Genomic DNA, 15,084 nt, shown 5'->3' with positions numbered 1-15,084 from the left:
AGCACCATTCAGCAATTATCCATTTGATGATGTTATCACAGGTTGGAGCTACGGGTTGGACGGCGTAGGGGTGACGTGTGTGACCAACAGGGAGGTGAGACGGTTCCGTCATCTCGAACGGCTTACAATTGCCTGCTGGCCATTGATGATGCTGGGGATTTCCTACTCGAACCAACAGAGACAACGCTACCCTTTTCAGCTTTCGTTTTTCTTGTTTTTACTATTTAGATGTTTCTACGCTACACGAACAGTAGCTCCATAGAGGTCAGTAAACACAGGCAGAATCTAAGATGATCGCAACGGAAAGCTCTTAGTGTCTTGCCGACGAGTGAATCCAGCAGGTATTATCAATAGTATAAATTATATAGACTGGCATCAGCAATGCACTCCATAGCATTTATCTTGATTGTTTCCTTTGGATTTAACAGAGCGAATGATGACCTATTATTTTCAGGTATGGCTCGCAGATGCTTTCTGTATGGATCCCCTTCAGAATTATACACGCCTATCTCACGAGTTACTTAGGGTGACAATTGGACGCTCTTTGTCAGCTTTTGCAAAGGTTTCGTCCAGAGTCTCGCAGGGCTCTAGAATTTAGTCTATATATAATACTTTGTCAAAATTTCAGGCTTCTGTTCGTGTTTTTACTAGGCATAAAGCAAATGCCGACGGCCTGGAAATCTATATCTAGATAAAGACGGCCATGGAAGGCAAATAATTTGATGGAACCCTGGGCGCAAAGCAACAAACTTACATTATCTACAATAAAGTACACTCTTCTCGGACCACTCCGGATGACACGGTGTATTTTTCAGATATTGATTAAGTGCCATGATCACTGAAGGTTATTTACATTTGAAGACCTAGCACTTTCGCCGCTGCTTTCAAGCTCAGAACTCGCGTTGTTGGACATTCAAAGGCAATGTCACAACTATTATAAGCCTTTATAACTATTAACTGTTATAACGTCCTTATTGCTTTCAAATAAGTAAGTATAAGCGTCATTTTATTACAAAGATATAATCGCGTGACGAAATCCCCCAATGAACTACTTCTAATGTTACGAAATAATTTTCTAAAACGAGTAACATGAATATTTGGTCTCCCCCATAAGTCTATTATGGGTTGACAAACATCGCACAAGGCACACTATTGTATTTCCAGTCCTGTATAAAGCGCAGAATGATTACAAATCAATGCGGTCCTCTACTAGCAAATCTCTTGTTAGCGTGTCAGGGGTACGTACTTTCTAGCAGACGTGAAACTTATGGCAGGGGCTAACACGTACCATCAAATCAACCAACCCCTTTTTGAATCGATAGCAGAAAAGCGCCGCTGGTCCTGTTTGTCGTGCCCATTCGGAACAATGGTTAAGTATTTAAAATTCCCTTTTAACAAATGGGGATCGCAGCAGATTTCTGCGCCGGAGTCTAAAGATCGTGCTCATGGATACCGTATCAGGTTTAAAACCCATACCTTTAATTTAGCCTTTAACACAGACAGAAATGTACAATTGCCCCAAAATGATGAAAGCAACAACAAACATTATCGTCATTAAAGCATGTAGACGCTTTTTGAAATGTTCATACTGCAACGTCGCAGGACCGAGCCCTCAGGCCAAGTTATCTAAAACCAGCAAACGCTCAGCTCAATCTGATCTGAACCAAACGAAGAAGAAGAGTACTTTCGTAGCGATAGTACGAGTACGTATATATAGATGGCCCTTTAAGTTAGCCCCTTATTCGTTATGGGACTCGACAACGTATACCTCCTGTAGCGCTTCGAGGGTCTTCAAGGATCTGTATTACTCTAGCGCTATTATAGATAACCGCTTACTACCCAACTGTATTTTTTATTGACATTATTTCGATTAAACAAATATGCCAAATATTACAGTTTTTATTCCTGCAATTTTAAACACTTAAATTAATTAACAATTAAAAACAAAACTACATAACTATCAGCTAGTAGAACTGCGGTTCAGTGTATATACAAGAAAAAGCCTACGGCGGCCATCTGTATAAAAAGTGAATACTTGCCGGTCGTGTCCTTTCCCCAAAAAGGCCAAAAGTTGACACTATATATCGACAATTAATATTTTGATTGACACTGTGTGAATATATAGAAAGTTGTGGCAAGCAGGCAAAATAGAGACCGCCATATATCGTTTCTTGCCGGCCTCTTAGCCACTGAACAGCGCTCCGATGCCTTTCAGCACCACGCCTCTGTTAGAAACCACTAATTAAATAATGCCGGCAGTCAACATAGAAATAATTGTGGCAACTAAAAGCACTAGATGAGTAGAATAAAGATAATGTTTAGAGAAGTGGAAAAAAAAGACATTGATTCTTAGTATTCTGATACTTGCTTGCGCTTTTCCATACTGCACTTCCGCAACCTTTGCATATCAAGAAAAACTGGGCAAAAATGCCACCCAATTTTTCTTGATAGCATATGGATAGCATGATAGGGGCATTTTTGCACACACATCTCGACCGAAGAAAAAAAAGTGAGATTAAGAGAAGACCTCTAGTCGATCTTTTCGATCGCTCTCTGCCAATGAGTCTGTTTCGCTATGCGAAACGACAACGGTTGACTAATTCTCGAATGACGCTTTAGCCTGTGAAGGCCATATAACGGACGTGACATAACGCAAAGCTACGGAAGAAGCTGTCAGCTGAAATCATCCGAGAGCATACTCGTTTCATATAGCTGTGTACCTGTACGCAGTTTCGCTTATTGGGAAAAACTTCTTTGGAGATGATGACGCCGCCAGCGTAAGCTATTCGGCGGTTGAGTGCATGGCCTTGTCCTCTATAAATTTTTCTTCTTGATGATCTGGGTATGTTCGGTCAATGAACAGGGACTCGGTAAAACGTAAATTTGTTGTGAGAGCCCGAGAAATAGAAACGCACGAAAGGAAAAAAGAGAAGCCAACCGCCTTACTGCTATATTAGAAGCAAACAGAGTATACTGTTTGCCGGTATTTTAGGTAGGTGGCGGATAACCTCCTACGATCCTTCCGCGCTTCCGACTACTCCATTGTCTGCTGGGCCTATCTTTGCAGCAGGCAAAGCTCCAGTGTTTACCGTCCCCGAAGTAGCGAAGCCCTCACATTATCCTCTGCCTCGAACGGAAAGATTCTAGGAAAATCACTAACCCCCTTCTCCCTTATCCTTCTCTTGACGGCCTAACTTAAACCTCACTTTCGTTTGCTGAAGCAAGGGCGCGAAAAACACGACTGGTCTTTTTTCTTTATCGCCTTCCTTGAAAGACGCGGTTTGTTGCCCATGGAAACAGCAATCTACATTGAAATAGAGGGCACAAAAGCAATAAATCAGGGCACAACGTAAGTATTGAGCCAAGATATGAACGGCAGACCACTCACTTTTGTGGCTCTGCGTATCTGAGAATCGTTACTGATGCTCGAGATGTTTAATTACCCCGGTTGCTCTTAATACACTTCTCGCACGCGTGAACGCACAACCAATATTCTTCCAACGCAGAGCTAAAGCACCAACAACCTTAAAAGAGAGTTTCGAAAAACGGATGCCGTAGAGCAGTAATATAGCAATAAACATACTATCGAAGAAGGCGAAAGGGTGGTCGTGGCCAGCACCGAGGCAAGGGGTTTGCCGTCCCTCAGAATAAGTAGTGCCTGACACGTTCATTCACATATCTACCTTTGAGTTGTGTGTAATCCCGTGAGTTCATCAATGCGTAACGTGCTCATTCATCCGTGTAAGTTCCCCACATGAAGATACGCTTTTTTGCCTGTCGAATCGAGACAATATTGATAACGGTGATAATGATTAAAGACAAAAAAGGGTATCTTTTAGCTTATCTCTTTTTAGTATACTTTACGCATCCACTGTGCGACTAAGAGCGGCTTTCGTGACTGCTACAGATGTGCACCCTTCTGATTGCTCCTGCAAAATTCTGGCTACAGATTCTGTTAAATGTATACGTTGTTGACATTAAGCTCCCGACACTTTGTACAGCCACGTACCATTCAAAATCGAAACATCAAGTAACGGTACGGGTCGTCCGAATACCTTATCGACACTCATATTCTACCATATGTTTTTATGAGGCCATTGTCAGCAAAGACGATAATAAGGAAAGGGGATACATGATTTCTTTTATCACAGTCTAGCTAAATTCAGTTTACTAGCGTAGATTAAATTCATTGCTGAGATTCAAATAAATCAATCAGCTTCCTTTGTATATATATATATATATATGTACACGACGATTATTGTTTATGCGGCGAAACTTTAGCTACGTTGTGTATATTTGAACTGATACCGAAAATTTAATGAAAACAAGGAAAAAAAAAGGCAACCATTCACTCATTAATCTCAATTTTAATTAATTGAGCTTATAGGTTGGTTGTACGGTAGATGACTTTTTTCTAGTTACAGATGGTTATTGCGAGGTCGACGAAAAGTTAGCAGTTAATAATAACTTATATAATGATATAAAAACATTATTTTTTCTGTCATGTTAGAGATCGTAGTAAGTGCAATAGTTGTAAACGAATGATGGATTAGGTGATCTAGTCCACAGTGAGAGGGATCAGTCAATTACTGATACGTATTCTGTTTGTGAAATATCAACATACCCGGTATTGGTTTCTCGTATCTCCTATGTGAGTTACATAGGCATTATTGCTTACTTTTACAGACGCGTAGGCTTTTTACCAGCAACATCTTTTCCTTTTGTGCTAGAGCAGACAACCGTTAAATGGGCCATCGATATATATATACTCGGACAAAGAAAGAACTATGCGCGAAGAATGCCAACAATCAACACAACGACCTGGCGACCGAAGAAGCGGAGCATATGCAAAATGCAAAGAATAGCTCGACGAGTCACCAGAGGATTTGATACGACTTCATAGGTGTCTTTACCGGAAGCGCGGAAGTAAGATGCGATACGAGTAATAGTGGTAATAATGAACATGGTTACCAAGGCCCGTTCTGCCAAGCCGTTTATAGAAGCTTCAGTAGAATTCAGATGGAGGTGAACTATCACTACAATACCCTATAATAAAATAGCTATAGAAGATACATCATTATAAAATAGAGCAAACATCTCAACAGCGTGTTTTGAATTTAGATGTCGCTAGGCTTCAGTAAAAAAAAAAAAAAAAGAACATTTTGTTGACAGAGGCGTACAACACCGATGCATCATGTTCTTGCTCTATGTCGTTGAGATGCCTAGATGAGAAACGATCGGCGCCAACGATGATCCAGCTGTATTTTCATTGTATGTCATCGACTCCACGGAACATTTGTTGAAGGAACGAAGGATATTTGAATGCGGAACGAGATGTTGCTATCCTTTATATTGTAACACTACGATGTTGTCCGACAACTATCGATTACCGTACTCGGCTCAATTGATCTTTATTGGACCAAAGAGTAGGCCTGTATAATCATCTTAGAGATAAACATGCCCACGGCTCGCAATATTAAACCTAGATAAAGTACTTTTAAAATGTAGTCATTTCAATTATGTCAGACGAAAGTAGAATGCCTGATCAGCTCAGACTATCATCAGAGTCCGCACTCCGACCTCACTTCGCTAATCTGTCTAGTATATTGGTTTTTGTACATTTCTATACATTTTCTGTTTTACATACAGATGTATATATTTTACACCAGACAATATCTTCTATGTAGATTTTCAAGTAAGATCATCGCAAACAATTGGTATTACTTTAATTCTTATATATAAGCTTATATAGAATCACCGTCCTTTTCGGACATAACAGGTATCGCCATTGACTAGGTATATAAAACAAGCTACAACAGCGGCATGATACAGGCGTTGACAAGAAGAGGCACATGTAGATACAGGACGGTGCTAATGCCAGTTCTATGCTACTGTTATAGAGGTCATATCATTCTGGCGTCTAGTGTTGTGCGGTGTCAAGCACTGTCTTCAAGCAGTGTCATTATCAAGCCTTATAAGTACAATCCCTGTCTTCTACAAATACGGCCCTCTAAAATACAACCTATTTTTTCACACATTTCCCCCGCCGATGCTGCACATTTGTTTCACGTTAAAGCCACGACCTATAGCCGGACAGGTTGGTCGGCCACAATTCAACCAGAACTGCTATCTGGTCGCCATGGAAGTAGGACGTCAAAAACGTTGCGATCATAATTTGGCGGCAGCCGTCAACCTGGTGGGCTGTAGGCTGGCGGTGGTTCTGCCCTTTTTGCCCTGCCTTACTGCCCTTTTTAGCTGCTGCTCAGTTAAGGTATGAGCAAACGACGGTGTTTCCAGCTGCTGCTGTAAATACTAAGGGGCAACCAGCTTGTGCGTTTTGCTTTATCACTGAGCGCATTTCTTGGCCGCTTCTCACCTCGGCGCATTGTCAACGCTAACTACGACCAAGTGAAGCAATTAACTAAACAATCTTGAACATCGGCTGTTTCAGCTGCTTGACGTTATGTAGATAGAAGTTAAGTCGAAGCAAGTTTCAGCCGAGCCTCAACAGCTTTACTACAGCACAGAGGTCCAAACGTAAATATGGATAACGCTAAGCACCGAAACTCGTACACAACATCATGGATGTCCCGCTTGTTGGGCGCCTCTATCAAATTACTTTATCACTGACTGTCCGTTCGTAAGCTTTGCAGGCGAAGTTAGTGGGCGTAGCAGGTAAGGTCCATTATGGTCCGTTATTGTCCCCAACATTAAGGAGACCACATAAACTTGTGTTGGTTGATAGAAGGTTAACGGCGATGTGGAACATGCCCATTCAATAAGAGGACAAGTAAGAATGAGGGTAGAATCAGGAACGTAATGGTTTTTGTGGTGACATACTATACATGATAGGTAAGTAAGTATACTTGCCACTGTACCAGTCATCGGCAAGTAAATAGGCGATACCGATATTTCGATAGAGGGCGGCCAGCGGACATCTGCCAGCGCCCCTTCTCAGTGAAGAGAAATTGCCTAGCTCTATTCATATCGTTTTGATGTTCTTGCGCCACCTCTGCATAGATATATTACATATTGTATAGATGGTTGGTCGTGGTTTCCAGCGATTCGGGAAAAAGAATTAGGGGGTCACTACAGGTTTTTACTAGCTCGGCTCGAGGGTGATGGTTTTGTTGGTAGGATAAAACAAGCGCAAATATTACAATTGCATAGTCGTAGTAGGCTACGAAAAAGTAAAGTATACCACTAGTGCAACGAAGACTCGCTTTGCCGGACCATGGCAAGCGAGAGTGGCTTTCAGCGTTGCAAACCCAGTTGGGTGTACCTCTTTCTTTGATAGCTTCCTGATACCTGTCACTACTCAAACGAGAAAGACTATAACTGCTCATGCTGCTTGTCTCTATCCGGTCTCCAAGCTGCCTGCGTCAGTGCTGGGCCGGCTTCAAGTCTTCAGTCGACGGGTGTCTTTGAGGTACCAAAGGTACTAACTCAGTGGCTTATGTGGCCCGTTTCGTGTTTGGCTAGCTGAAGCCTATATAGACCTGTCTTTCTTCTCGGTCTAGCCTGATACGATACGTTACGTTGCTTCTTAGAGGTTTAATGCAGTTACATTCGAGCCAGTCAACGTCGGCAAGCTTTTCTTCGTAGACTAGGGTAGTTGAAGGGCAATCGGGGGTTAGCGGACGTCGAGGTATGGGGTGAGTCGAATCGGTCTACTGTTACTGCTGTGGATAAGATCAAAGTCCCGTGCCAGCCGCTTTTCGGATTGCTGTAGCACTTTTCTTGCTGGCTGCTGCTTCTCCTCTACCTCGTACAGCAGCAGGAATAGCCAGCAGTAGGCTTGGTGCCTGTTTTAGTTACTGGCGTACGGATCTACTACAGAGGACACTCAGGACCCCAGAAATACACGGAGACCCCACAACAACTCGTCCAACACCATAGCTTGCTGTCTGCCCCTTCCGCGATTTGCCTTAGATAAACTTCTATTATTGCCGTCACAGTTATCTCTGTCATCGGTGCCATTCGGGTTCAAGTTTTTTCTTCGATTAAACAACAGAGTCTGCACCTTCCCACGACTTCTCTGCAATCTAACAGATAACATGAGCATTTTCTGCCGGATATAGTACACAACACAGATATCACCACCGACACATTGGTTGGCTACTTATAGCATAATGCAATGCGTGTCTATAGCCGACATTGGCGCGAGTAGGACTCTAATGCTTTGTCATTACGGTGACGCCTGCAGGACCATTCGACAAGGAACATACGACGCCAGATGTCAACTAGCATCAACTCAGAAAGTTGGTTTACTCACACAAATCATATATAACCCGTATTTAGTTAGCGCCACCTCCATTGCTGCTGCCTAACTAAAATTACATTATTTGGTTCTGTGTTATCGTATTATAGAGCCTGTTCCTGCCTAGATAGTAATAGCGGGAGGACAGTACAAAAAATCATTATAGCCACCAGCATCTGCCAGTTAGGTTTTCACATAAACGTTATTGTAAGCATGGCAGTGTTTTTGCCGATTAAAGCTTTCAACTAGCGCTAAATCTCGAACTTTGCTTGCTCTATGTTTTCTATCTAAGATAGAGTTACGTAAGGATAAATACTGAACTCTGCCACGGTCGGCATTATATCCTCGTGACAGTTTAGTAGGTAGAGTATGTGTGTGCTAATCTTAGAAGTACGTTGGGGTCTAGATTCGAACCCAGACGTAGACACACTTCACTTCGTGACGGAACCCAGTCGTCTGATGAAATGTCTAACGGCGATGCCGGACGTAAAACTTAAAACATAGAAAGGCGTTGAGGTGTCTCTTGTTTCCGGTTGCGATGTATCGTTTCCTATGCAAATATTTCTATAACACAACAGACACAAATGTTTACTGCTATTATTGTTGCAAGCATGCGTTTCAAATCGAGCATTTTAGGTTAATTTTGAGAAACATGTTGTTACTTTACTACATCGATGTACTTACTATACTACTGTCGTAGTGAAGACATACGCCTTGAACACGTCTATATCACATAGAAGAAACAAACACACATATATAGCTCAATTGCAAATATATGCATCAGTCTGCGATTATCGGTGGCCGTCAACAGGATTCCACTGCGGGTAACATATCAGAAACGAATGTGAGACAAGAAATCAATCTAGGACAACACTAGGTAGTCCTTTGTTCTAGGAGGCTCGCTTATTTTCGATGTGTGTGTGTCTATACATTTGAGTGTTATGGACAGTTCAGAGTAGTAAGCAAACGATCGAACTTTCAAGTATAGCAGACGTTTTGACATAAAGAATAAAACCGTTGGCGGCTTTTTTTTCTATCTCTATTATTATTTTCTATTATTATTATCTATGATTATTATTATTATTATTATTATTTTTTTATCAAACTGTTCACGTTGTCGACCAGAGAATTCCATTGCAGTTGCCGTATACGCGTAAAAATACTGAGCTGTATCGTCATGATAGTTGCGCGTGGGAAAATAGTTCCTTCGTCTTACCGACTGCGATTCTGCGACCAGACCCTCTGGCGCCATCGTCAACATCAGTGTTACCCTCGACTCTTCATCATGGACGGCTCAGTCTACATAAGTAAGCACTGGGACACATGTACTATCTTTTCGACATAGCAAGCCAGCTATTGCTGCCCCCGTCGCCATCGCCGCTGCTCATCGCAGGCAGGTTACTCTTATAGAAGCGAGCCTATATAACTGTAGCCATAGCAGATCGGCCATACGCTCGGTTCTGGTACTTCAGTAGACTTCGTAGGTCGACGGCTCGTCTCGAGTCCAGTGCGGATAGCGGCCAGGCAGTTCTACGCGTTTCTAATTGACTACACAGCTCGTATATTGCTGTTTATTAGTGAGTGATAGGTCTACAAACAGAGTACGACAAATGTTATTAGCGATACTGTGCCATTTTTCGAAATTGTGGCCGCTACTGGGCAGACAACTATTGCGCATTTGCAGAGGAAACACGAAGACCGCCCACGCAGGCTTATCAGAACCTACTCAGTCTGTCCATTGCTTGCTCGTTATAGCAAACAGACGGATGGATCAGAATCCAGTTATTCATAGAGATATGCATCCGAGTATAGGAAAGGCAGTAGAGCTACATGGAGCATAGAATAAACAGAGAAGGAGTGTACAGGAAAACTAATATAAGTGGAAACACAAATGGATTTTCGTTAGTTGTTTTATCGGCCAGGTTATTTTATGCAATCAGCAGCAGCCAACATGACAACAAGGGCAGTCAGATAGTAGATATGTAGCCGTATTTGGTTATGAACGAGCCATTACTAACTACATCATTAGACATGTTCTTTATCTATACAATAATATAACGTTTATTGGGTGGTATGAAGCAACAAATCAACTTCCAACTGGTGTAGTATTGTCTTCGTACACGTACCGTATTGCATGGTATTACTACCAATGTGGCCACCTTTGTTTTTCTGATTTCGGTTACTTTATTTGCTGTATTGTAAATGGATTTTGGCAAGCTAGGAATCAGTGTGAGTCTTGTTGGTGTCCGCATGATTCAAGATCTACAAACAATAGATGGTGAGCTTTATTAATCTTGATCGAGCTCTTTTCTTCTGTTTGATTATATGATTTGATATCACGAGCTAACCATTACGCCAAAATGGACCTAAAACTTACAGACCCGTTATGCTGCATTGTGACGTCTACCGTAAGCGTATTGATTGCACTAACAGTTGCGATCGCCTCGTTGCCTATATGCGCTGGGTATATTCATTCATTTCATCGTTATCAAGATCTCAATCTCATCGATCATGATCAGCTTCCACAGGGACGTTCAAGGCCTATTCTAATTTTTATATTGTATCGTACTGCTTAGGGCACTAGTCCGCAAAACTCTCGTCTTTTTAGCAGGCTGTTACTTGCGTGGATTGAAGAGGAGCTATTATGGCGTGAAAACGAGGCCGCTGTTTTTCCAGCACCGTCCCTCTCACTCGGTAGTGGACTACATCGCCATTTGTGAGAGATCTGCGTATCATTAGGTCGAGGTAATCTCGAAGCGCTATTTTGTTTTTTTTTTTTTCGGATCAGATATGATGGAACAAAAGCCATTACTGTAGATTTGTACCGGCAATAAATGTACCGTTCTTTCGATCGTGATCATGATCATACGAATATTGCAGTTTCAAGACCTAGAAATTGCTTCCCACAACGATATTACGCGGCATACTTGCATGGTAATGATAATCAATGTTGTTGTTTAAGACAGACTGGTTAGTCTATGACCTGTTGGCAAAGCCCAGTGTGTCGTTGATGCCTACTTCGTATAATAGAACATTTGCTTTAACCAGCCGATAGTTAAATCTTTTGTGGGTTCATACATCCGTTCTGTCGATATATTATTATAGATCTAGAAATTGGCTGTTATAATGGTAATGCCCTTTTACTTGTGAACAATTCATTGGTAATATGACTGGACTGAGCATTGATCTCTGATAATCTGACCAGGCTTTAAGGGCTATTTCTCAATATTTGATGTTTATCGGGCCCGGCCAATAATATAAGCGTTTCAAATAAGAAGATCGTTTATAGACAGAAACACCCAAGGCAACCACGAGTCAAAGCATTAGGCGGTTAGCATCAAAAAGTTCCGGTAATGGCGGTCTGTGGATCAGCTAGGAGTTTGTTCGAACGATGCTAATCGAGTAGCTGGCGCGTTTCACCGTTCGCATATTGTCACGGCTTCCAGGACTATTTATTTCACATTTGTTGATCTCTGTCTTGTTAGTTCTAAAATAGAAATGATCTCAGCAGATCCCTTCTTGCCGCTGAACGGTCTCGTTTCGACTGTCATCCATATTTTATAGTGTGATTAAAAACGTAGCGTTCGCTAGGCGGAATCAGTCTGGTATCAATTTTTAGATTGCGTTATTACTGAACCCCTTTATTCTAATGGCGAAAATGTATAATTCGGAGAGCATAGAGTATTGTTATCAAATAAACTTAGTTGACAGTTGTCGTGATCACTTGGCTATGTGATGCCAACTGAGAGCAGCGTCCCGCGTACGCGTACGTTTCATAAATACGAACCATAGGCAGCTGGACAGCATTTCTGAGTCGAATTATGGACTTAATAAGAAGTAAATAAATAAATAAGGGTCATTACATAGCATAATTTCGAAATATCATTGCGTGTTTGTGCTGAAAGGTATTGTTATGGCGGCCACCGTTATTTGCAGCGTTGCTGTCTCTGTCATCATCCGCCTGATCTCCCCACGGCTGCCTTGTGGTAGAGCTGTCACAGCTCGGAGGCCAAATCATCGGTGACAGCAACTACTACGCTGAATAAGATTCAGCAAACTATGCCACTTCCGGATGCGCCTACATTTGCCATAAAGCAAAATCTTTACTATGACAACATAGGAGCGCAGGCACAGATAGCGGTGTTCGTGTCGTCGTAACACTGGGCACCACATGACTGCTTCCCCTCACGCTACTGTCACCATACCCCTTACCGCGGGCTACGCATAAGTGACATCTTGCTGACCTCGGCGTTAGGGTACAACAGCTGAGGGTTTGGTCTCCTGCTCTCTGCCTTGGGTCGTGCTGGTTTATTTTATGCTAGTCATTTACGTGGACGGCCCGTTTCAGGTAGCATTAGTACGCCACCAAACACTGCTGTATAACGTAGTGGGTCGTGATCGGTGCTAGCTGCTCTAAATGCTTCTGTGTTAGTTGTACTAAGTCAAACTGGCCGACAGCGAGCGCGCTTTCACTGGAGAGCCGACTCATAAGGCAGACATGTTGAGCAACGTAATCACGTCTACCGAGCACGCCACAGTCTCACGCTCCCGGCCTATAAGGCCACTACCAGCGACAGCCACAGAGCCGTAGCGACTCTGCTCAGCGACAGAGAGAGAGAAAGGAAACGGAGCACGGGACAAAGTGCGTGGATACCTCTTATTCTCAAACCGGAGGAAACTTGCTAAAACGTACTGCCAGTGTGTGCGTGTCTCACGCGTATGAAGAACAGCAAAAGTTCTCGACCAAAGGTTACCAAGATGGTCAGTGCTGTCTAACGTCGATTAGCGAAGTAGCGAAAATTTCGTTGTTGACTCGTATTCCTGCTATGTGTCTGAAGGATTCTTTAAAAGAAACAATGGCTTACTATAGTGTGTATTTGTTCTCTGTGACTTGTGGGTGATACGTCTAGCTTTTATTTGTCCTACATGTTTCTCTTGTGTCTTTGGGCGTTCGATTAGCAAAATAGCTAGAAATCACATTGAGGGGGTAGCTAATTTGATTACAATCGTTCCGATATACGTTGGAAAAAGAGGTGGAAAGCTACATACTAAAGGAATTGGACAAGGTGATTGAGCTAGTGAGTATTGCATGTACTCTATTTAGTAACTGTGCATCGCTTGTTAGTTTGATGAATCGACAGCAGCTTAACGTTTCTGACAATATTATCTATTGTGTATCAAACAGGACAAATCGCATCAAGTGCACGTCTATGGTTACTCTAAGCTAAGCATCTCATGTATTTGGAACCGTAGGCAAACAAGTGAATAGCCTGATTCTAGCAAGTAACGTTATTATCGTTAGTTTGCGTTTTACAGGTAGCAAAACAAGAGCATGACTGATTGAGCTCTGAGCTCAGCTACCGCTCAAAGCAAACAGCGTGATGAGCGTTGTTTTTTTTTCCATTCATTTCGCTATCTATGATTTCGGCTACAATATATAACGACAATTTAACCGTGGAGCACTAAGTAAGCCTAAAGGGTGGTTATGGAAAGATTTTACTAAACGTTTGACTGAATTTAATTTAAGTAAAACTGGTAAAGCATTTTATTAATATAGACAAAATAATTTGCGAAACCGGAACTTTATTCAGCTCAAGGCAATGCTTCGAACCGGAATACGTAAATTACAATATCTATGGATAGAGGATGCCCAACTAGATGTACAGAGACGGTGCTCCGGTTGATCTTATACACAATAATTTAGGTAATTGGAATGAGTGATTTCTTGCCGTATTCTTATATCCCACATCCCTATCGTCCTCCCTTGGATATAACGAAAGCGTTTGAAGAACATTTGAGTAATAAAATGTAATTCCTTAATCACTGACATATAAAACTTTCGAAATTAGTACGTTCACTCATTTTGAAAAAGGCGACGATCTATTTAGCCGAAAGGATCAGGTTCGGGACCTCGTTGGAATGCCTGCAGTGAATACCATTTGCTACGGTATAATATATAGGATTTCATCTAAAAAGCCTGCTTGCGGAAATCATACGGCAAAGGAACTTTTTATACTATGCAAGGTATTATGTATTTCTATAGATTGTTGATTCGATCAGGGCATCTGAATTTAGTCTTAGTCACTATTACACGTATAGAGCATCTTTTCTATTTTCATCGCGTGTGTTTCTCCACATATATGCTGTTGCAAGCACAAAAATCATGTCAAAATTACCTTGAAGACACTTTTAAAGTCTTTGATGAGAGCCCACTGTATCGCTCAATTATATTTAATAAGCGACACATTTTTGCTCAAAAGCTTGCACAAAAACACTTATGTAATCAAACTTTACTCATATGGGTTTTCCACTTGTACGAATAAAGGTCGCCGATTAATTTTGGGAACGTGGAAGATGGCTTCCCAAAGGTGGAAATAGGTGCACAAGCAAAGCTGTCTTTTCGATGGACAGGCCTTTGCAATTGTCCGACTTACGCGAAGCTTCAAACATTGAAATCCTACAGGCTGCACATCGGAAACCACTAGCGGTTTGAAGGATTTATAATCCCAAGAAATCTAAGTAGGACGTAACGAACCGAATCGCTGAATTGAAAAAAGTCAAACCCCCTGGCGGCCAAGTATCCTTAAAAGTAGGATAGGTCCTCTCACAAATTGGAAATTAAATTATCTGGCCACGCGGTTAGACATCGAGGTGAGCCTAATCGAAAGCTGTTACTAAAAAAAAAAAACAACTGGCCTGTGGAGTGAAAATAAGTAACAAACACTAAATTTAGGCTATATTATTGTGGTCGACATATATCATACACAGATAACAGTTAGTAAAATTGCCTGCGCCCCAATCCAAACCTGCCTTTACTCTTTTCT

The 15,084-nt window shown here is 41.9% G+C and overlaps 1 protein-coding gene across 15 annotated transcripts in view; it reads left to right on the top strand.

The window, feature by feature from the left end:
- Nucleotides 1-15,084, top strand: part of LOC111247409 (metabotropic glutamate receptor 5-like) — a 302,423-nt gene that overhangs the window by 64,510 nt on the left and 222,829 nt on the right. For 4 of the 15 annotated variants that reach the window (XM_086983474.1, XM_086983467.1, XM_086983466.1 and 1 more), the window contains exon 1: nt 12,532-13,338. The exons of 3 other annotated variants lie outside the window; for them this stretch is intronic. The gene's annotated coding sequence lies outside the window, so the exon portion shown is untranslated. Of the gene's footprint in view, nt 1-12,518; nt 13,339-15,084 lie in introns of those variants that run through there. 8 more of the 15 variants (XM_086983479.1, XM_086983480.1, XM_086983475.1 and 5 more) reach the window with 6 other exon arrangements.

The sequence above is a fragment of the Varroa destructor genome, unplaced genomic scaffold, assembly GCF_002443255.2.
Source record: "Varroa destructor unplaced genomic scaffold, Vdes_3.0 BEIS01000003.1, whole genome shotgun sequence".
Lineage (NCBI taxonomy): Eukaryota > Metazoa > Arthropoda > Arachnida > Mesostigmata > Varroidae > Varroa > Varroa destructor.
Note: the sequence above shows the minus strand (reverse complement) of the source record. Positions and strands in the feature narration are given on the sequence as shown.